Consider the following 23635-nt stretch of genomic DNA (forward strand, 5'->3'; position numbering starts at 1 on the left):
TATTCTATGATTTGGAGCAGAAGAAAGCAGGATGTGTGTTAGCTATGCGTATGCTATGATTTGACAGCTCATGTCAGTCAGCAGGGAAGGCGGGCACGGGGGACTACTCACTGAAGCAATCCCAACTGACAGGCTTGTCATGAGAGGCGTGCAATGTCTCCTGTATTAACGTTGCACGCAGCGGGCAGTGTACATTCCCCTGTCAGGTTGCAGAGACTTAAATCACCGCGGGCCACTTGCCGCGCTGCAATTCTGAAAGTCCATTCATTCACGGGAGGCGTTTTTTGGCAGATAGCGACGGGCGTTATTGAATTTTTATGTTCCTGGCCCAATAGGCCGATGGTGTTCAGCTGTTCCCGATAAGCACTGTGGTGAATTGATGTTAAAGAGAGACGTCAATGCTATCAATCAAAAGCCTCCATTTCCCACCTTTTTATAGGTCGCTGAGCTCGAGGGAGATACACACACACACACAAGTACCAACAGTAAAGTAATTGTCCCAACATTGTTCATAATATTCCTTAGAAAGTGAGAGTCCTTGGTTGCTTTTCCAAGAGATGGTTATTTATTTTGCTTCTTATTAAGAAAAAGATTGGAATGCTTTGTGGGATAGATGCCCATTTAATACAGTATCATGTAGAAACAGGGAACTAATGTTAAAATTGATACATAGATGCTGGGCTCATCTACACCAACCAGGATATTCCACTATGAAAGTGGTATGAAAGCGGTATATAAAAGGCAGGAGCCACATGACTGCTTTGTAGTGGTACTGAAGTGAACTGACGACTGTTGGGACCCGTGATTCATGCCATATACTGTTTTCATACCACTTTCATAGTGTTATATCCTGTTTGGTGTCGATGTGTCATGGGCCCCTACAGTTGTCAGTGCACTTCAATACCACCATAAAGCAGTAGTGTGGCTCCTGCCTTTTATATACCACTCTTATACTGCTTCCATAGTGGAATATCCTGCCTGATGTAGATGATCCCAGTATCTGACGACAAGAAAAACATCACTGATGAGTCCAGGGACATCCCCAGAATGTTGGAGGGGTTGCTCAGGAGTTGGGACGTATATACATATGTGGCGGTCATGCCCAAAGGCAAACATTTTCTGGAATAAAATGTCCCAGGAGATTAGCTCAATAACTGGACAATGGGTTCTCCCACCCTCTCACCTACCACTGTTAAATTTATATAAAGGACTAGATAATAAGCCGTTAGACAAGGAATTAGTAAGCCACCTTCTACTTGCGGCAAGATGGCTGATTGCAAAACAATGGAAGGATGGCAAAGGACTTCACATTGATAATTGGTATCAAAGAGTTTGGGAGATTGCCCTTCTGGAAAAATTGACAGATAAAATAAGGAAAATGTGAGGACAATCAAGCGAAGAGACATTTGAGAGGGTATAGAGGAAGTTTATCAACTTTTTGAACAAAGAAGAAGTGGGGAGAACAACCCCGTTGTTATATACAGACTTTTGGAGAGGATAGGAGGAGGGTAACACTAGAACAATCAACTTCCAATTCTTGCAGAAACTTGTAATTTGTATCTGAATTGATATGGGATGTACAGATATATGTGTATATATAAATGATGTAACACCTGACTTATGTAACCGAATTTTATTATTTTTTAAAGGCGAAGGTGGTTAAGGTAGGGGGCCTGGATGGTTTATAAAATTATGCATGATGTGGAGAAAGGGAAAAGTTTTTCTCTCTCTGTTGTTGGCACTTGGGGTCACCCAGTGGGCCGTAGATTCATGCAAGAGGCAGCATTTTACACAATGGAAAATATATGGAATTTGACTACTGCAAGTCGTGGCAATGGTACCTAGGTTGGATGGGTTTAAAAGAAGATGAGACACGTTCAAGTTCATCTATTGGAGAGATCTGCCGATGGCTATTAGCCAAGTAAAAACTCCATGTTCAGAGATAGCATACCACAGGGAGAGACAGCAAGAAGAGACTGTAGCCTTCAAGGACCGGCTTGTCGTTTTCCCAGAGGCATCTGATTGGCCACGGCAGGAAACAGAATCCTGGATTGGATGGACATTTGGGCTTCTCCAGCAGGACCTTTCTTATGTCCTCAGCTTAGAACCAGTTCCGGAATCTTCTTATAGCCATGAAGAAGGGAGTGCTAAGCACGTACAAAGGGCATTACGGTTGTACTTTTATATTGTGGTTTTAAGCTTCCACATTTTATATTTTATGCTATATCTTGTGGTTTTAATTTGAGCTTCGGCTATTGGGTGGGACAGAAATGAAATGAAACAAATAAAATAAATAAAATAGGGAGACCATATGAAAAGGAGGACAGGGCTCCTGTATCTTTAACAGTTGTATTGAAAAGGGAATTTCAACAGGTGTCATTTGTATATATGAAGAACCTGGTGAAATTTCCTCGTCATCACAATAGTTAAAGTTGCAGGTGCCCTGCCCTCTTTTACATCTGGTCACTCTAGTATAGCTCCTGCAGCTTTAACTGTTGTGATGAAGAGGGAATTTCACCAGGTTCTCCATGTATACAAACGACTCCTGCTGAAATTCCCTTTTCTATGCAACTGTTAAAGATACAGGAGCCCTGTCCTCCTTTTTATAGGGTCACCCTAAATAAAATCACTCTGCCTCAACGACTAAGTAAGCCAGCTCTCATGAATCCAACATTCGCGACAGGGGCTGACCCTTCCAGACATCACTAGCCCATGAGACTCAACATTCGCTTTCCCCATTTGCCACATAATTCTAGGCCAGCAAAGATGACCATGATAATGTACAGGAAGCACTTTAGGAACATAGGAAGCTGCCTAATACTGACCCAGACCCTTGGTCCATCTAGCCTGGTGTTGTGAACACTGACAGGCAGCAGCGGCTGTCCAAGGTTTCAGGCAGGATTATTTTCTAACCCTACCTGGAGATGCTGGGCATCGAACCTGGGACCTTCTGCATGCAAAGAAAGTGCTCTACCACTGAGCCATGGCCCTTCCTCACTTTGACTATTTAGGTGTGCTATGTTATTGCCGCCCTGACATGCTTTGAATAGGCCGTCTGCATAATACCTGAAACTAAAATAGCTCTGTTCGTACAATTCGGGACTGCTATGCTCCCCAAAGCTATTCTCATTTGGCTGTCCCTATCTTGGTTTATTATCATAATTGCCAGGATCGGAACAAGCCCAGGAGCTCAAACCAAGCTCTAGCCATGGTCATAAGATCCTGGCAAGCCATACTTTCCAGGCTTGCATGCAGCGAGAAACTGTGGCTAACTGATCCAGGAAGTGTGGAACCGCTGTGCCTCGAGGACAGACTAGGGGGGCACAAGCCCTATGAGCTCCCAGCTTAATAAAACCAGGTATGTACATCTAAGCAGTCCAAACATAATGATAAATCATGGTTCAGAGTTACGCGCATGAGTTATGTGAGTCTCGGGCATGCTACAGTCAGAAACTTCTAACTACAGCTGGCTGTTCCATGTGAACCAGGCAAACCCTGGATTCCAAACCATGGTTTGATTCTGGCTTGTGACCCATAGTTTAGCATTATCAATCTGAACAGGTCCATAGTTGAGCAGGGGGGGAATCTACACTTCTGCTTTAAAACGCTTTAAAGTGCTTTATAACAGTTTTGACAACTGTTGGGGCCCAGGACACACTGCATATACAGGTTTCAAAACGTTCTCAAGGTGCTTTAAAGCGCTTTAAAAGCAGTAGTGTAGATCCCCCCCACCCCGGTTAAGCAAACACCGCCCTCGGTTAAATGCCTTTGCTTTCCCCCCAGCCAGCTGCACTTCCCACCCCATGATTAAGGAGGACGCGCCATCCTATTGTTTCACCCATTGTATGGTTTGGTACATAAACACCCTCTCTCCGCCTTGCCGCCACTAACGTGTTATCAGCAGCAGCAGAGTTTACACAGGCCGCTGTTCTGCTCAGAGAGACTGTCAAGAAACTCCTGTCTTAATTACTGGTTTCCATCCCGGCAGGCTCCAAATGATCTGCGTGGCACCTGTATCCCCCCTCGCTGGAACGGTTTTCCCCTCTGCAGCTGCTTTGCCTCTCCTGAGCCTCCCCTTTTTAAGTATCCTTGCTTTTGCTCTCCCCGCAGCGCTGTGATTCTCCTCCTCTGCATGCGTCCTTTCAGAGGCAGAATTTTTCGTTTAAATAAGCACTTGCATGCTTGTGTAAACAAGCAAGTGCCAAAGGAGATCAAACCCCGCCCATTCCAAGATACCCCAAAATGCACTCATCACTCCAAGGAGAAGTTAAATTAAGGACAGCAGCATTGTAATCAGCAACGGCAGGGCTGGGCTTGCTACACTCATAATTTATAATTCAGAAGTTAAGTAGCTCCTTCTTGTAGTTTCCGCACGTCTGTGCATTCATGAACACTGAACAGTAAGAGTGCAAATCTTGCACCCCTTTTAAAAGCAGCATACATGAAAGGCTGAGCCAAATATCCATGTAGTTCTAGCATTGTTCTTCCAACAGGGGGCAGCAGCCAGATGGCCTACCGAAGCCCAAAAGCAGGGTGTTAAGGAGATGGCTTTTCCGTTCTTGTTGCTCCCATGTGCCTAGTATTGACAGGTATACTGCCCCTACATGTGAAGGTTCCATTTCACTAAACTCTCCTCTATGAACTTGCCTGGGTTTTTTTCCAAGGATTTGGCTCATCATAAAAAGGTAAGAGCAGCCCTGCTGGATCAGACCAAGGGTCCGTGATGTCCAGAATTCTGTTCACACCCTGGCCAACCAGATGCCTGTGGGATGCCCACAAGTGAGATAGGAGTGCAACAACATCCGTTGGTCAGTTAAACACTTTCTTTTGCCTGTCGTGAATCTACTGCTAACTTGTTTTGAGATGGCGGAAGGGAAGGGATGTCATTTGTTGGCAGAGCAAGCAAAACATTGCAGGTTCCATCTCTGGCATCTCAAGGTCAGGTTTGGAAGGATCCTTGCCTGAAACCTCAAAGAACTATATCCAACACTGAGCTAAACCTTTCTATACATAGCAGTTTCCCGTGCTCCTAAAACCCCTCTTTATTTTTAATAATACATTTATATCCTGCCTTTTTTCCTCTTGCAAGGAACCAAAGGCAGTGTACAGTGTCCTAATCCTCTCCATTCCATCCTCACAACAACTCTGTAAGGAAGGACGCAGACAAGCTGGAGGGAGTTTAGAGGAGGGCAACCAGGATGATCAGGGGTCTGGAAACAAAGCCCTAGGAGAAGAGACTGAAAAAACTGGGCATGTTTAGCCTGGAGAAGAGAAGGTTGAGGGGAGACAGGATAACCCTCTTCAAATACTTGTCACACAGGGTCGGGCTGGGATCTCTTCTTCATCATCCCAGAGTGCAGGACACAAAATCATGGACTCAAAGGAAGCCAGATTCCAGCTGGACATCAGGAAAAACTTCCTGGTGGTTAGAGCAGTACAACAATGAGAGGTTGTGGGCTCTCCCACACTAGATGCATTCAAGAAGCAGCTGGACAACCATCTGTCAGAGCTTTAAGGTGGATTCCTGCACTGAACATGAGGTTGGATTTGGTGGCCTTATAGGCCCCTTCCAACTCTACTATTCTGTGATTAGGCAGAGAGTCAGTGATGTGCCTAAAGTCACTCAGCAAGTCTTATGGCCAAGTGGGGACTAGAACCCAGATCTCCCAAGTCCCAGTCCAATACTCTATCAACTACACCACATTGGCTCTCAACATTCTGGCCAAATACAAGGGGCTGTGACTCAGTAGCAGAGCACATGCATCACATGCAGGTTCAACCCCCAGTATCTCCAGGTAGGGCAGGAAAGAATTTGGCCTGAAACTCCAGCAAGTTGCTGCCAGCCAGTGTCGACAATGGTCTGACTCAGTAGAAAGTAGGTTCTCATGGTCCTATGTGTCTCCCCACTCCAACACTCTAAAACGACTACACCACCTTTCCCTTCCTCCACGTCGTATATGACAATAAAAAGGTTTAGTCACCTTTTTATCCTAAACTAAAAATGGTTTACAGAGAGATGTGCAAACTGTTCCCATAATGGATAATGGGCAACCATATTTTTCTTTTCTTTGTTATGAATCATCCAGTCTTCATATCCTACTATAATCTTACGTCTTTTGTAATGTTTAATTCTAATCAATTTTTAGGTGTTGCTATTTTTCCCTCTTACTTTAAATTGCTCTCTCTTTTACCTTACATTAAAATATTCTTACTTCATATAATTAAATCATTAAAAAAAAGAAGGCCCACATGCTATAGCTATTTAGCATTTTCCAAAAGAGAAGATTCTCCAACCTCTTTATTTCTGCGGCTTCCGTTTTGTTTGGGTCCGTGTTTTGCCGTGCTAAGATAAAGCACAGGCCACTTCTCCTGCAACCTGTTAGCTGAACACTGTTCAATGCAAATAAGTGCATTTCTTACATTTAAAGTTTCCATAAGGTGACCCTCAAGTCCATTATCTGCATGCTGCTATAGAAGTCTGTTTAATTAAATTCTTTCTTTTTTTAAGGGAAATGTTTAAAACATACATTGAAATGATGGGGTATAGAACATAAACTTTTAATAGTAGTAGCCATACCCATTTAACATTTCTACAGGTGTAATAAAAATGCTAATATATGTTAATGTTTAGTCTGTGGTTAATGTTTTGTCTTCTTAATTTCCCCAGGGCTTTTATTGCAGATTTAAATCTGCCATGCTACTCAATGGATTGCATTGCTTTCTGCAAGGCACGTCCCTCCCAAGTGAATACTGATTAAGAAAAGTGAATAAACATCTCACCAGCCAAATATCTATCCATCCATCTATCTATCGATCTATTTTAAGGAAAGCTCTTATTGTTGTAAGTGTGTAATCATTACACACATTTTGTCATGAAGGGTGGGAGAGAAGTTAGCCTCCCCCCCCACCCTGAACTCTCCCAATCTTGAAAGGAAAGGAAAGAACTTCATTCTAACCTTGGTTATTTAAAAGCCTATAAAAAGAAGTGTGGGTCTGGTCCGGAGACCCAAAGCAGGCCAGCGGGAATTGGACTGCCTGACAGCAGCACAATGTAAGGCTTGGGGTGTATGTCAGTTCTACCCCGTTCCCTCCCATCTGACCGCACTTGGGTGTCCTCCAGTTGTGTCGGACAACAGAATGAAATTTAACAGGGATAAATGCCAAGTTCTACATCTAGGAAATAGAAACAAAATGCACAGTTACAAGATGGGGGATACTTGCTCGGCTTCGTCCATTTTCTTCTGCTGCCCCTTACGCCTGGAACGCTCTTCCAGAACATTTGAGAACTACAAGTTCAATCGCAGCTTTTAAAGCTCAACTAAAAACTTTTCTTTTTCCTAAAGCTTTTAAAACTTGATGTTGTGCGGACTTTATACTGTTAGTTTTACCCTACCCTGTGCCTGTTTGCATTCTCTTCCCCTCCTTATTGTTTTACTATGATTTTATTAGATTGTAAGCCTATGCGGCAGGGTCTTGCTATTTACTGTTTTACTCTGTACAGCACCATGTACATTGATGGTGCTATATAAATAAATAATAATAATAATAATAAACTTGCCTCAGCAATACTACAAACAAGAAGGGTCTTGGAATTGTTGTAGATCACAAGCTGAATATGAGCCAACAGTGCGATATGGCTGCAAGAAAGGCAAATGCTATTTTGGGCTGCATTAATAGAAGTATAGTTTCCAAATCACGTAAGGTACTGGTTCCTCTCTATTCGGCCCTGGTTAGGCCTCATCTAGAGTATTGTGTCCAGTTCTCGGCTCCACAATTCAAGAAGGACGCAGACAAGCTGGAGCGTGTTCAGAGGAGGGCAACCAGGATGATCAGGGGTCTGGAAACAAAGCCCTATGAAGAGAGACTGAAAGAACTGGGCATGTTTAGCCCGGAGAAGAGAAGATTGAGGGGAGACATGATAGCACTCTTCAAATACCTGAAAGGTTGTCACACAGAGGAGGGCCAGGGTCTCTTCTCGATCCTCCCAGAGTGCAGGACACGGAATAAAGGGCTCAAGTTACAGGAAGTCAGATTCCGGCTGGACATCAGGAAAAACTTCCTGACTGTTAGAGCAGTACGACAATGGAACCAGTTACCTAGGGAGGTTGTGGGCTCTCCCACCCTAGTGGCCTTCAAGAGGCAGCTGGACAACCGTCTGTCAGGAATGCTTGAAGGTGGATTCCTGCATTGAGCAGGGGTTGGACTCGATGGCCTTATACGCCCCTTCCAACTCTACTATTCTATGATTCCATGATTCCCATAATCCCCATTGGCTATACTGGCTGAGGATGGTGGAAATTGTTGGGAAAATGCCAACATTCATGTGAGTGTAAGACTTTTATTATACACCAACCAAAAGATCAGCACTGAGCCTTTTTAGGTGAAGAGTAGGATAAAAGTGCTACAAATAAAGAAACAGGGAGAGAAGTGCTTTCACCAAAGTTGCCTTGGATTGCAAACTTTGGTTGATTTTGACCTCGCATCCGCTTCTGGCCTCTCCTGTAGACTTGGGACAGAGCTTCTGGCAACTCAGGTCTTAGTCCGCCTTTGCCTGTTTTGGACCAAGTCTTTGTCTTCAGCACTTGGAATGGGATACCCTCTAAGCGACAGGAGGCAACGTAGCCCTGGAACTGAACCTGACCAAATCACACCCCAGTAAACTAGAGTTCGCCTTTGTCAGCCTTCTCCAACCTGGGGCTCTCTAGGTGTGCTGGACTACAACTCCCATAACCCCCAGCCATCTCACCCAATTAGAGATGTAAAATTTCTGGAAATTTTGAAGCCATGAGAAAAAAAACCGTGGGGGTTTTTCCCCTGTTTTTTTTTGGGGGGGGGGACGGAAATTTTCAGAAAAATTGAAATAATGCAATATTAGCAGTTTTTACAGATCGAAAGTCACTTTATTACTTTAGGAACATAAAATGTAATTATGTTCAAGTTGGTTTGGCATAAAATTATTACATTTGGTATATTAAAAGTAGTGTATTCAAACAATTATTACAAATTTAATTTACGTTTTAAATTTTTTTGGGTAACAAATGAAGCTACAAGGTCCTGAACTGTTAGGAACACCTGGGGGGGGGTCTACACTACTGCTTTTAAAGTGCTTTAAAGCACTTTGAAAACGTTTTGAAAACTGTATATGCAGTGTGTCCTGGGCCCCAACAGTTTTCAAAACTGTTATAAAGGGCTTTAAAGCGCTTTAAAGAAGTAGTGTAGATCCCCCCCCTGAACAGTAAGGAACCTCTTTGGTTCTGCCAGTTTATGAGGTGCAGGCAAAAAACAATTTAAAAAAACAACAACTGAAGAAACCACCAACATTAGTAACAAAGAAAATTATGTATGTCTCCGCTAGTCCTCCAGTGTCAAGACATAAAGCCCCCCCATTCCCATAAAAAGAACTGAGAAAAATGGGGGGGGGACACCAAGATTCAATGAACATGCATGAAATTTAATCAGACTCATTTTCTGACCTATCGCTATCAGTATTAGTTTCAGTCTCTGCTTCCATGGCAGTGCTGCCCCCTAGAGGCAGAAATGCATCTTGCTCTTGCATTTGAGAGTTGTAGTCTCAGTTTGCAACCTAGGACTTGTTTGCCCTTGGTGCACTGACATTGTAATAATCTGATACTGTACAGTTTTTAGAAATCATTTGGAGAAGTAAATATCTGAACACCTTGTCTTAAACATTTTATTCATCATGCTAAAATAAAACATCCCGTAATCCGTTTTTCTTCATTTTTTTCAATTTTTTCAATTTTTAGGGAAAAAACCAAAAGAGGCTTAGGAAAAAAATAGAAAAAACCCAGCTTTTTTCTGAATTTTCCAGTTTTTTTCCAAGCCTTCACATTTCTACACCCAGTGATCCTCCAGACTAGGACTGATGGGGGTTGTAGTCTGGCACCACACTGGGGAAGGTGACCTAGAACTCCCATCGTACCCAACCAGCACACCCAATGGCCATGCTGATTGGGAATGATGGGAGTTGTAGTCTAGCACCAGGCTGGAGATGGCTGACCTTGAATTCCCATCCTCAGCCAGGACACCCAATGGCCATGCTGATTGGGAATGATGGGAGTTGTAGTCTGGCATCAAACTGGAGAAGGCAACCTAGAGCTCCCATCATCCGTGCCCAATGGCCATGCTGACTGGTAATTATGGGAGTTGTAGTCCAGCACCACCGTGAGGAAGGCTGACCTATGTGCTTATTCCAACCTTTGCATCAGTAATGATGAAAAAGAGGCTGTAATAAATGCCCGTGTTTCAAAGGAATCGAATCAGACAAAGTTATGTAAAAGTAACGTTTTAAGTCTAAATCCTTCTGACATGACCTCGGGAGCTGCAGGAAAGGACACCACGCTTCATGCCCAGGAGTCGACTCAATAATGCAACAGCCTTCAATAATTCATTGCCAAAATGTGTAAAAGCACCAAAACACAAATGCTTAGAATAACACAGTTTCTGTCGCACCAGTTCACACCCTACCCTGGAAAACATGCCACTAACATATATAGGATGGCAAAGCCACAAACCGATACAGATGTCAAGGCCGGTTAAGCGCAGCGGCAGCAGTAATGCGGAATGAGACATCGAGGGAAAATATATCTACGAAGTGGTTCAATTCCACAACTATTTAACAATAATAATAATATGAAAGGTTTCCCAAGCATTTAAAGCTGGGGGGGGAGGGGAGTTCTCAATTACACAAGAATTGCCTTGTTTGTCTTTATTAAATAAATTAGAAAATTTAAAAAGAGAAAGAGTTGCTCATTCAAAGGCTACAGGAAACACAGATAAAAAGCCAACGTGGTAAATAGAATTGACCGAAGCTCACTAGGCGGCTCTCAGGCAATTACGATCTCTAAATCTAAGCTGTCCTACAGGGTTGTTAGGAGGATTAAACTGGGAAAGGGAAAGCCGAGTGCGCCTGAACTGCTTGGAGGGAGGACAGGATAAAAGTGAAGGGCAGAATAAATGAACTGATTTTGTCGACGGAGCCATTGGCTTTCGGAGGCAAGGGCCTTCTAACAGCCTTCCCCAGCCTGGTGTCGTAAAAATGTGTTGGGTTCCCAGTCAGCCTGGCGCTGAGTCCACTGTTGTGTTCACACACTGGCCAACCAGCTGCCTGTAGGAAGCAGGACGTGCGCGTGGGGCGGATCTGCCTACTTTTGTGAGATCCCATCCATGTCTGGCAAGCAGCCCTCAGAACAACTGAATTGAAATCGTGGGCTCGTTTGGAACGTGAGTTTGGAGAACAAGAGAGGATAAGGAGATTTGATTGTGTTCACCGGGGACTCAATAGGGACTAAGGTTTCTATGAACATTATAAAGACTCTTAGTGCACCTTGTGGTTTGTAACTGTTGCTTTGAGAGAATGGAATGCTTGCTGCAGATCCACCTGTTTAAATGTCTTTTCAGACTCAGCCATCAATTCCATTTACAGCATCCGGGCATCAGTTTGCCTTCCTCGAGCTGGCCCAACTCAGCTGACCGCAAATTGGGCCAGCTAGCAGATCTCTGGTGTTTCTCAATTTGGGTGAGTTAGGACCACAATTTGCACAAACCGTGGCTGGGGCGACTCTCTATTTGCACAAATTACAGTTGACACACACAAAACCTAGGCAAAAAGTTCCCGGAGTTTGATGAAATTCCACAGCTCAGCTCGCAAATACAAGCAGCGCCTTGAGTTTGAAGGAAGCAAGGATGTGGTGAGGGCTTCCTTCCCATGACATCACTGGCAGCTTCTCCAGTGGAACAACCTGGAGTGAGAAACATTCCTGGCTCAGAATCTGCAAAAACTGTTGAGCCACGCTGCCCGTAAGTTTGTTTGTTTGATTATTTATTTATTACATTTATATACCGCCCCATAGCTGGAGCTCTCTGGGCGGTTTACAAAAGTTAAAAACAGTGAACATTAAAAACAAATATACAAAAATTTTAAACCACCAAAAGCATAAAAACAACAATACCCATTTAAAACAACTATTCTGGGGTCAGTTTTTTTTAAAAAAACTCAGCATGTGTTGTTAACCACCTGGGAGAAGAGAAAAGTCTTCACCTGGCACTGAAAAGATAACAATGTTGGCACCAGGCAAGCCTAATCAGGGAGATCATTCCATAATTGGGGGGCCACCACTGAAAAGTCCCTCTCCCTTGTTGCCATCCTCCAAGCTTCCCTCGGAGTAGGCACCCGGAGGAGGACCTTAGATGTTGAGCGCAGGGTACGGGTAGGTTCATGTCGGGAGAGGCGTTCCGTCAGGTATTGTGGTACAGTTTATTATTTATTTATTATTATTTTATTTTATTACATTTATATACCGCCCCAATGCCGAATCTCTCTGGGCGGTTTACAACAATTAAAAATAGTAGACATTAAAAGTATACAAAAAAATTAAAAAACATAAAAACAGTATAAAACCAACAACAGTATTCATTTAAAACAACAATTCTGGGGTCCGTTAAAACAAACTTAACGTTATTAAATGCTGTTAAAATGCCTGGGAGAAGAGAAAGGTCTTGACCTGGCGCCGAAAAGATAACAACGTTGGCGCCAGGCGAGCCTTATCGGGGAGATCATTCCACAGTTGGGGGGCCACCACTGAGAAGGCCCTCTCCCTTGTTGCCATCCTCCGAGCTTCCCTCGGAGTAGGCACTCGGAGGAGGACCTTAAATGTTGAGCGCAGGGTACGGGTAGGTTCATGTCGGGAGAGGCGTTCCATCAGGTATTGTGGTCCCAAGCCATGTAGGGCTTTATAGGTTAAGACCAGCACCTTGAATTGGGCTCGGAAACTGGCCTGTGAACTGGCCCTCTCCCCAAACGAACTGTGCCTGTGTGCACAGAAACTCCTCAGCAGAACCTGGCATGGAGTCGCTTGTAGTGCCAGGAGGACTAGCCATCCTTCCAGGCTGGGAAACTTGCTTGCTTGAAGCTGCAGAATTCTGCTTGCTTCGTCTCTGCGTAATTTGCATCTTAGCAGCTAATTAGAAACGCTTGAAAGGGGAGCTGGCTTAGGTTCAAGGGATGGGCTGTGCTCCGCCTCTGCCCTCCCATGCAAATCACCCTGTATTACTCATTAGCAGACTCTGAGCCTTTGCAGGGCAGCAGGGGGTGACATGAAGAACAAGCAGAATTAAAAAGGTTAAGTGCGGTACAGAAACATTCTATTAGCAGACTTGTCTGCAGAAGCGAGTTTAATCAAGTAAAAGTCACCAAAAGATGGCAGCAGCAGGGTGCAGGGGGTCAGAATCACATAAGAACCTAGTCCATAAGAACCTCAGAAGAGCCCTGATGCTGGATGAGACCAAGGGTCCATCCTGTGCAGCATACTGTTCACACGGGGGCCAACCAGTTGTCGCCCAGGAACTCACAAGCAGGACACGAGTGCAACAGCACCCTCCCACCCATGTTCCCCAGCAACTGGTGCACACAGGCGTACTGCCTCTGATACTGGAGGTAGCACAGAGCCATAAGGACAAGTAGCCCTTGATAGCCTTCTCCTCCAGGAATTTATCTAAACCCCTTCTAAAGCTATCCAAATGGTTGGCCGTCACCACATCTTGTAGTAGCGAATTCCATAGTTTAACTGTGCGCTGTGTGAAGAAGTCCTTCCTGAATCTCCCACCAATCAGTTTCATGCGATGACCCCGGGTTCTAAGTATTTTGAGAGAGGAAGAAAAATGCCTCCCTATCTTATCTATTTTTCCACACTATGCATCATTTTATACACCTCCCTTTGTAGGCCAGGCCTGCCTGCCTGGGCTCACCCTGTATTCCACCACTAGGACAAACAAAAGAAAGCCCTCCTTCACACACATATAATTTATGCAATTTACCAGCAGCAGGAAATGCGATATTTAACATTTGCTTATTAAAGAACACAACAGAACCAGCTGAAAGAAATACGCAGTGAGGTCTTAACTTGCAGCGCCTACGATAAAATTACCGCTCATCTATTCAAACTGCCCTGCCCCTGAGGCCCAATCAATCAACTAAAACCTTCAAAAGGCTCGCAAGCTTAAAATTAAGCACTGAACATAAGAATGTGAGAAAAGCCCTGCTGGATCAGTCCAGGGGTCCACCTAGTCCAGCATTCTGTTCACACAATGACTAGGAATCCACAAGCAAGACACAAGTGCAACGGCTACTGGTGGACCTAGGCATACTGCTTCTGATACTGGAGGTAGCACACAGCCACCAGGATTAGTAGCTATTGGACTCTGAGAACCCATGTTCCAAACTCATGGGGGCCCATCATTACAACACGCAAACTAATCTGAGGTATTTATGGTGCAATCTAGGGCTGTGCACAGACCTCCCGATCCGCTTTGTGGCCCAATCCGGAAAATCGGGCGAAGTGGCGCGATCCTCTTTGCGCCACTCCGCCTGGCCCCTGCTCTGCGGAGCGAGATCCAGCTTCGCTGCCATCACCACATGGACGGCGGTGGCGGCAGGTAAGCCACCCCCACCCCTTTACCTGTGTCCATCGTCGTGGGCTTCAATTGAGGCTCCAGCTTGAAGCCAGAAGAGGCCTCGGCCTTTACTTCCGGCTTCGACCAGGGCCTCAATTGAAGCCCGCAACGGACAGCGACAGATGCAGGTAAGCCTCCCTCCGCTACGGCCGTCGCCGCATGGATGGTGGCGCCGGTGGTGCCAGGTAGGCCAACCTCCCGCCCCCTTACCTGCGTCCATCACGAGCTTCAATTGAGGCCCGGCTTGAAGACGGAAGAGGCCTCAGCCTTCACTTCCGGCTTCAACCAGGGCCTCAATTGAAGCCCACAACAGACACAGGTAAGCCTCCCTCCTCCCTGCCCCCTTGCCTGGCTCCATTGCCGTCGCCACAGGGACTGCAGCGGTGCCAGATGAGTCCACCTCCCCCCACACTTCCCTATGTCCGGAACTCCAGATTGAGGCGATCCTCTTTGCCTCGATCCGCAGGGCCCCCTCCCCCAACTCTCTTCACCTCCACCTTTTCCAGAGGCGAATCAGGCCGCCTCGCTACTGCTTCTCCAATCCAAAGAGAAGCGGAATACAGCCCTAGTGCAATCCTATGCATGTTTAGACAGAGAAAAAAAATCCTAGAAGAAGACCCATCATGGCTGGCTGGGGAATGCTGAGAGCTGTAGAACTTCGGTTCTGTCTAAACATGCATAGGAGATTGCACCCTTAATAATTCTTCTCTAAGAATGCAAAAGATTTACTAGAGAGAAGGGGAGGGGGACAGCCCAAACAAATCTGGAAGGCAGAAGACTTTTCTAATGCGGTTTTCCGCAATTAGCTCCTGTTCCCCGTTATGATTGACTATCATCTTTGAGAAGAAGAGCAGTATTCTAGGAAACGGAGCATTAACTTGTCCACCAATGACTTTAATAAGGCACTTTTCAAATTACTGCTCATAAAACCAGAGCAGGGAGGCGGAGGGGGGGGGAGCTACTGATGATACCCTATCTTCTTAATTAGACCTCTCTCCTTCCCTTCCTGTCTATTAGCAACTTAATAGCAAGTGTACATATTTATATAGCACAGCTCCAGCGTGGCATGCCAACGAAAGCTGGCCATTTAATTATCAGCCAGTAGAAGGTAATCACAATTTTGGAATGCATGAATTGAAGCAACCTTGTGAGACTCACAACTTGTTTAGATTTCCAGAATCAGAATAATAATAATAATAATAATAATAATAATAATAATAATAATAATAATAATAATATTCCTGTAAACATTCTTGTAACCTTTATGCCAACAGCAATTTATTGGTCATGACCTGGACACATCTTCAACAGAAATTCTTTAGACAAGACTGTTGGTCAGAAGGTTACGACAAAAATTGTCCTCTAGTAGTCTTAACCACTCCATTTGAAAGTGAATGTAGAATTCAGCTCCCTGGCTCAATATCCAAAGCTCGATCCAAAAACTATAGTCCATTGCTTCTTTCAGATGCCTAGGAAATGGTGCAACACAGAGTATAACAGCATGACTTATGTAGCTGGACGAGCTATATAGAACAGTGCCACTGAGGGCTAGTGCAGCCCATTCAGAGCAAGGTCAAGCATAGACAATTCAGAGGGAGGGCAATGCTTCTTGCATTGTATTGCCCTCGCTCTGAACTGGGTGTAGGGAACAGAGGGAGAAGCGAAACAGCCATTTTCTTTCTCTTTGCAACTTGCAATGCCCCCAAGACAACACACCCCTGCAGGACCCATGAATGGGGTGATGATGGACCAAACTGACCCCCAAAGTATCAAATCCTCCTAGCAGGAACTGTCATTTCAGTGCTGTCATCTCAACCACCTCCATTGTTGTTGAGAGGGGATACGGGGAGACGCACAACCACAGCCAAACAACCAGAAAAAGAAGGGCATTTTTTGTACTGGAAAAAGTTGTTCATGAAAAGCCCATCTCCCACTTCAGCTTAGCCCTGCTGGAGGCTCTTTCTTGGGGCTGGGGGTGGGAATTAACTGCCAGCACTGAAGGGAAGACAGCCAGGTATATTTTGCATGATCCGGAAGGGCAGCTTCAAACTTATCTGCTGGCACAACAGGGGTCAATATACCAGAAATATGCAGTGAATAAATGAGATGGCAAAACAGCCCAGTAAAATTGCAGCCCTCTGTGAATTAATGGCACTAACCACTACACACAGTATTTACACTCCTGCTGTAGCGGAGTGGCTAAAAGCTTCGCTTCAAGGACTGAAGTTGAGAAGGTCTGGAAATTAGGTGTGGAGATTGATTTAGGTCAAGAAGACGTGCCAACATAAGTGGATTCAGCCGGTGCGGCTGATTGAAAACCAGGCGGCTTTTAAACTTGGGGGCTCCTGAAGTCAGACGCAAACCAAATTACTGACACGTGATGGGGAAGACCCAAAGGTCAGTGGTAGAGGCCCACATTTTCACACAGAAGGTCTCAGGTTCAATCCATGGAATCTTTGGTTAAAAGGATCTCAGGTGGACCTAGGACTTCAGAGAGCTAATGTAAAATAGCTGGTGAGACTCAGGGGCTGAAAAAATGCAGGTATGCCTTTCCCCCTTTCTCTCACATGCTGGAGATAATGCCTCATCTAAGATTATGTGTGTGTGTTGCAACAGATCCCCAGCATATGACCACCTGTGTTGGATCAGGACAAGGGTCCATCTAGTCCAGCATTCTGTTCACACCACAGCCAAGCACCTGCCTATTGGAAACTCACGAGCAGAACATGAGTGCAACAGCACTCTGCTGCCCTTATTATTATTATTATTATTATTATTATTATTATTATTATTATTATTATTATTCTGCCCAACAGCCAAAGCTCCCTGGGCGGTTCACAAAAACCTCAGCGACTGGTGTACATAGGCATACTGAAAGGTTGTCACACAGAGGAGGGCCAGGATCTCTTCTTGATCATCCCAGAGTGCAGGACACGGACTAATGGGCTCAAATTACAGGAAGCCGGATTCCAGCTGGACATCAGGAAAAACTTCCCGACTGTAAGAGCAGTACGACAACAGAACCAATGACCTAGGGAGGTTGTGGGCTCTCCCACACTCAAGGCATTCAAGAGGCAGCTGGACGACCATCTGTCAGGTATGCTTTGAGGTGGATTCCTGCATTGAGCAGGGAGTTGGGCTCAATGGCCTCATAGGCTCCTTCCAGTTCAATGATTCTATGATTCTATGATACAGTAGTCAGGCTGGCTGTTTAACAACAACAACGGCATCTTCAGCCGTCTTCCCATCCTCCTACCTTGCATAGATCTGCACGAGAGCCAATGCGGTCTATAGCATGGATGGGAAGTCTCAGCCCCCAGAAGGTCATGTCCACCCTGACCTCTTTTCTCACAACCACTGATAATTTCTGGTGCACTTTTTCGCTGATATCAAGAGGCTGAAATGCTTCTCTCAAGGCTGAGTTAATGGAAATAAGAGCTTTAAGCAAAAATATGCAAGTATTTTGGGCTCCGCCCACCATGGGACTGTGCCCCCCCCCGAGCTTCTCCAGAATTCAATTCAGCGCTCAAGGTCAAAGAGGGCATGGAGCGACGTACACAGACCAACAGGACCCAAGTTCAAATCCCTGCTCAGCTCTACAACTTTCTGGGTGACCATCTCTCAGTCTAATATATTGCATAGAGTTGTTGCACGACTACAATTGCAGGGGTGATAGTACCTCTCCCTGAGGCCAAAGGCAAAAGAAGGATTGAGGAACCCAGATTTGTTCGCTATGACCATTAGTAAGTTTACAGGGTCAAAACAGGTAAAAATCTAAAAGTCAAGAAGTTTTTTCTGATGTCCGGCAGGAATCTGGCTTCCTGGAACTTGAGCCCATGTTTCTGTGTCCTGCACTCCGGGATGATCGAGAAGAGATCCTGGCCCTCCTCTGTGTGACAACCTTTTAAGTATTTGAAGAGTGCTCTCATGTCTCCCTTCAATCTTCTCTTCTCCAGGCTAAACATGCCCAGTTCTTTCAGTCTCTCTTCATAGGGCTTTGTTTCCAGACCCCTGATCATCCTGGTTGCCCTCCTCTGAACATGCCCCAGCTTGTCTGCATCCTTCTTGAAGTGTGGAGACCAGAACTGGACACAGTACTCAAGATCAGGCCTAACCAGGGCCGAATAGAGGGGAACCAGTACCTCGAGCGACAACAATGGAACCAGTTACCACTTACCTAGGGAGGTTGTGGGCTCCCCCACAACCTTCCCACACTAGAGGCATTCAAGAGGCAGCTGGACAACCATCTGTCAGGGATGCTTTAGGGTGGATTCCTGCATTGAGCAGGGGGTTAGACTCCATGGCCTTATAGGCCCCTTCCAACTCTACTATTCTATGATTCTATGAAAGCCTTTGATGGCTAAATTCTCCATGGTTATACATAGTTTGAATTGTTTTAAAATGTTTTTATTGCTTTTAAAAAAAATTCTACTGGTTTTAATTTGTTAATGATTTAATATGTTTTTAACTATGTATATCATTTATGTTTACATTGTTCTGATTTTATCTGTACACTGCGCTGAGATCCCAGTGATATAGGGCAGGATATTATTATTATTATTATTATTATTATTATTATTATTATTATTATTATTTATTTATATAGCACCATCAATGTACATGGTGCTGTACAGAGTAAAACAGTAAATAGCAAGACCCTGCCGCATAGGCTTACAATCTAATAAAATCATAGTAAAACAATAAGGAGGGGAAGAGAATGCAAACAGGTACAGGGTAGGGTAAGCAGGCACAGGGTAGGGTAAAACTCTTCATTGGACTACAAGGGCATGAACCATTCTGAATGCCAGGCGCTCGAGGGCAGGGATCGGAACCAAACGTGTTTATTAGTGAGTAGAAAGACGTTAAGGCGATGAATAATGGCGCCCACAAGGACTGGGGAGTTAAGTTCATTTGGTTCCAATCAACACAGATCATTCTGAAACCCAGCCGACAGCCCCTGTGTGAGATTCCCCCACTGCACAGGGCTGCAGAGGCTGCTTTTATTGCTATCCATTCATTTATTTCATTTCAATTTATTTGTGGGGAGATGCGGAGTTATTCCACCACCGGGAAGCGGAAAAAAGAAAAGGAGATACAAGTGATTGCTACCCGTTCCAGTGAATCTTTTCCTTGAAAGGAAAATGCATAAATGTCATGTCTTGAGCGTAAAGGCTTCCACGTGTAGAAATATATACATATATTTTCAATATATGCTCACCGTGAGCCCATTATATCAGTGCGCTAAGGAGGGGACGCGTCTCCAGTCTCAAGCTCTGCAGAGTTGCTAACAGAACAATTAGTCATATTTTAAGGCAGGCAGCCTCTTGGGCCTAACTGCTAGAGGTAGTAAAGTCAGTGCAGCTATTGTGAAGGATGTCCTAGGCCTGACACACAAAGAGCATGCCTCGGGTGGGAATTGCAGCCTTAAAAAAATAATTACTTAATTTATTACATTTCTATACCGCCCAATAGCAAAGCTCTCGGGCGGTCCGCAAAAATCAAATCACAAAATACAGCATAAAATACAATGTAAAATATAATGGCTTAAAGCTGCAGTTTAAAAGTGCAACCTGAGTGAAACCTAGCAGCAGTGCAGAGCTCTTAAAATGTAAGCACAAATTTAAAACAACAGAACTGGGAATGGCTCTGTTCTAGGGCTGTGCACGGACACACACACCCGAACCACTTCGTGGCCCGATCTGAAACTTTCAGATTGGGCCAATCCACTTCGGGTCGATCTGACCCTCCCCCAACCCTCTCTGCGGAGCAAGATCTGGAGGGGCGGATTGAGATTTTGCCCCCCCTTCCCTACTTACTTGCATCCACAGCGGACGGCGGAGGCAGATAAGTGGGGAAGGGGGGCAAAATGGGGGCTGAATAAGCCCCTAACCCCCTGCCCCCTTACCAGGCTCCACCGCTGTTGCCATACGGACTGCGGAATTTTATACCAAGTTTCTCCTTGCTGATAGAAACCCCTCAGTTACTTATAAGGTTGCTAAATTCTGCCACTTGGCTATGAGGACGTGTCATAACCTATTAACCTTGGAGGACTGTTAAATCTCTGGGGGATGAGAATTAAGGATATGTTCTACTTCGTATGGTTGTTGTTGCTAGATTAATGTTGTGCCGGTCTCGGACCATGATAAAGTGATGGATTGATTGATTGAATCCATTTCAGATTTCGCTGACATCCCTAGGTGTAACACATCTTTTGATTACTAAAAAGGCGGCAATTTAAACAGGCAAAACATATAAAATATATATTTTAAAATTTAAGTGTTACCAGGGGGAAAAGGCAGGTAGAAGGCATCTTTGTAAAAGAGCCCCCCCCCTTTCTCTCACATGCTGGAGATAATTGGGCATGTCTACACCTAAGGGTTTAGAGGGAGGGAGGGGGAGGATCACAGATTTACTTGCTCCCGTGATCCTCCCCCAGCTTCTAAAAAGCCGCACAATGTCCCAGACGAGAAAGGGGACGTTGCAGGTGCCATTTTAAAAAAAAAAATTGAGAAGAGGAGCCCTGTGCGCAGCAAAAAAGGTAAGTAAAAACAAAAACCCTGCACCAAACACACCCACCCGCCATCTCAGGGATGGCGAAATTGCTGCCCACTTCCACCCCCATGGACACGGAGCCTCCCCGTGCAGCTCTGTGCCTGGCCTCGCAACTCGCAGGGAAGAAGGGAAGACCCGGGAGCAGCAGCCACACCACTCGTGCTCCTTAGAATGGTCCCGGGACCGCGGGCAAAATGGGGATAACCGAGGTCTTGGTTATCCTGGGAAAATGGAGGGGTTGTCCTTGCTTGCCCCCAGGATCCCCTGTGTGTCCTTTGGACGCACAGGGATGATCTAGGGATGACCCCAGGATAAAAGTATGGCGTAGACATGCCCCATGTCTCATCTCAGATTATGTGAGTATGTGTCCATTGCAACAAATCCCAACGTAAGAGCATCAGAAGAGCCCTGATGGATCGATCAAAGGGTCCATCTAGTCCAGCACTCTGTTCACACAGTGGCCCACCAGCTGACCATGGAAAACCCACAAGCAGGACAAGGAACCCAAGGCGATGTACATAATCCTCCTCCTCCTCTCCATGTTATCCTCACAACAACAACCCTGTGAGGTGGGTTGGTCTGAGAGTCTGTGACTGGCCCAAAGTCACCCAGTGGGTTTCCATGGCCGAGTGGGGACTTGAACCCGGATCTCCCAACTCCCAGTCCAACACCTTAGCCACTACACCACACTGGCTCTCATATTCCCCAGCAACTGGTGTTCACAGGCATACTCCCTCTGATACTGAAGGTAGCATAGAGCCATCAGGACTAGTAGCCATTGATACCTTCATCCTTCATGAATTTATCCAAATCACTTTTAAAGCCATACAAAATGGTGGCCGTTACGACATCTTGTGGAAGTGAATTCCATAGTCTAACTATCTTAAAGGGCCCTTCCCTTTCACAAAGGGGGGGACTGCCTCTTCAACGGATATCTGTGTCATCAAAATAGTTTTCCCCCACCTAATTGATTAGAGCTCATACTATTAATAAACTCAGATGACTTTAATTCCAGAAAATAGAACTAAGTCTCTTCAAAGGTGTGTCAAACATTTTCCCTGATTCGGTGGGGGGTGGTAGGTGATCCAGTGTTCTCCTACAATCCCTGAGCATTGGCCATGCTGGCTGGGGCTGGTGGGAGTTGTAGTCGAAACATCTGGTGGTCTACCTTGGCTCTCTTCCCTTACTGTTGCCAGAAGGATCTTTCCTTCCCCACATTTGCTTGTGCTGTGAGAAACAAATGTAACAGCGCACACCTTTTTTCGAGTATCTTAATCAAGAGTCTCCTCTGGTTATCCATTTGAATCTTTGTTTACCTTTAATGTACCAGCAAATTGTTCACGAGTTATTAATCCCAGAACAGAAAAGTCATTTGCTTAAGATCACCTGCCTTTCTTTCCCCCTTCCCGCCAGCTAATACCTTGCAATTAGAGAGCTGTTGTAAGGCAGAAATTCGTCAGCACACTTTATGGCTTCGTTTTGTTGAAAACTGCATTACATTGTCTCCAGGGCCCTTGAGAATATGAGAGCAGCCGCAGCGGATGAGATCAAAGGCCGACCTAGTCTAACTTTCCAGTGGCCAATGTACAAGGAGCTCCGAGCAGGATGTAGCCCAACAGCACCTTCCTGGAGTCATTATTACTAGGGCTGTGCTCCGCATCGCTTTACTTCTTAGAACCGATAACAGAGCAGCCTGATTCGCCTCCGACAAAGGCGGAGACGGATCAGGACGGGGGAGCTGCAGATCAAGACAAAGAGGATCGAGACCAAGTGGATTCTTCGCCTCGATCCGGAGCTCTGAAAAAAGGTAAGTGTGGCGGGAGGGGGGCTTACCTGGTGCCGCCGCAGTCCGTGCGGTGATGGCGGCAGAGCCAGGTAAGGGGGCAGGAGGGGAGGGGAGCTTACCTGCCTCCGTTGTGGTCCGGCAGCAGCTTCAGCTGAGGCCCAGGCCTCAAACCAGACCAGGCTGCAGGACAGGCCTGGTCTTCCTGTTTGAGGCCTGGGCCTCAGTTGAAGCCGCCGCCGGACCGCAACAGAGGCAGGTAAATGGGGAGGGGGGAGGGGGGGCCTTACCTGGCTCCGGGTGCTCGGATTTGCTTCAAACTAGGCTTGAATGTGGATACATGTATAAGCTCTCATGGTGCCGATTTTGAGGTTTCTAACATTAAAAGTAAAAAAGTTATAGGCATTTGATTTTCAATGCAAGTCTATGGGGAGGGGGGAAACACGGAGCTCCGATCCAGATCTGGAGCCCCGCAGTGGAGCGGAGCGGAGCATAGGCGGATCAAGCCGGGGTGGAGCGGACCCAATCCGGAAGTTGCAGATCGGGATCCAGAGTGGGTCAGGGGGGTCCATGCACAGCCCTAATTATTACCCCAAAGGTCTGCAGCACCTTCCTGCATCTATCCCAATGAATATACCTATACCACTCTTGGGTTCCCATCCCTCACCACCACCCCACTCCCCAAGCACCATTAATTAATTAAGAGCCATCAGTAGTCCTACAGGTCACCTGAAGAGGTAGTCAAGCTTATTTACTTATTAATACATTTATATCCTGCCTTTTTTCCCACTTGCAAAGAACTGGAGGAGGAGAACATGGTTCTTCTCTCCT

At 45.6% G+C, this 23635-nt stretch overlaps 1 protein-coding gene across 1 annotated transcript in view; it reads right to left on the reverse strand.

Moving 5' to 3' along the window:
• GPC3 (glypican 3) overlaps positions 1–23635 on the reverse strand; it is a 213656-nt gene that overhangs the window by 70979 nt on the left and 119042 nt on the right. The window lies entirely within an intron of this gene.

Source organism: Elgaria multicarinata, chromosome 15, assembly GCF_023053635.1.
Source record: "Elgaria multicarinata webbii isolate HBS135686 ecotype San Diego chromosome 15, rElgMul1.1.pri, whole genome shotgun sequence".
NCBI classification, from domain to species: Eukaryota; Metazoa; Chordata; class Lepidosauria; order Squamata; family Anguidae; genus Elgaria; species Elgaria multicarinata.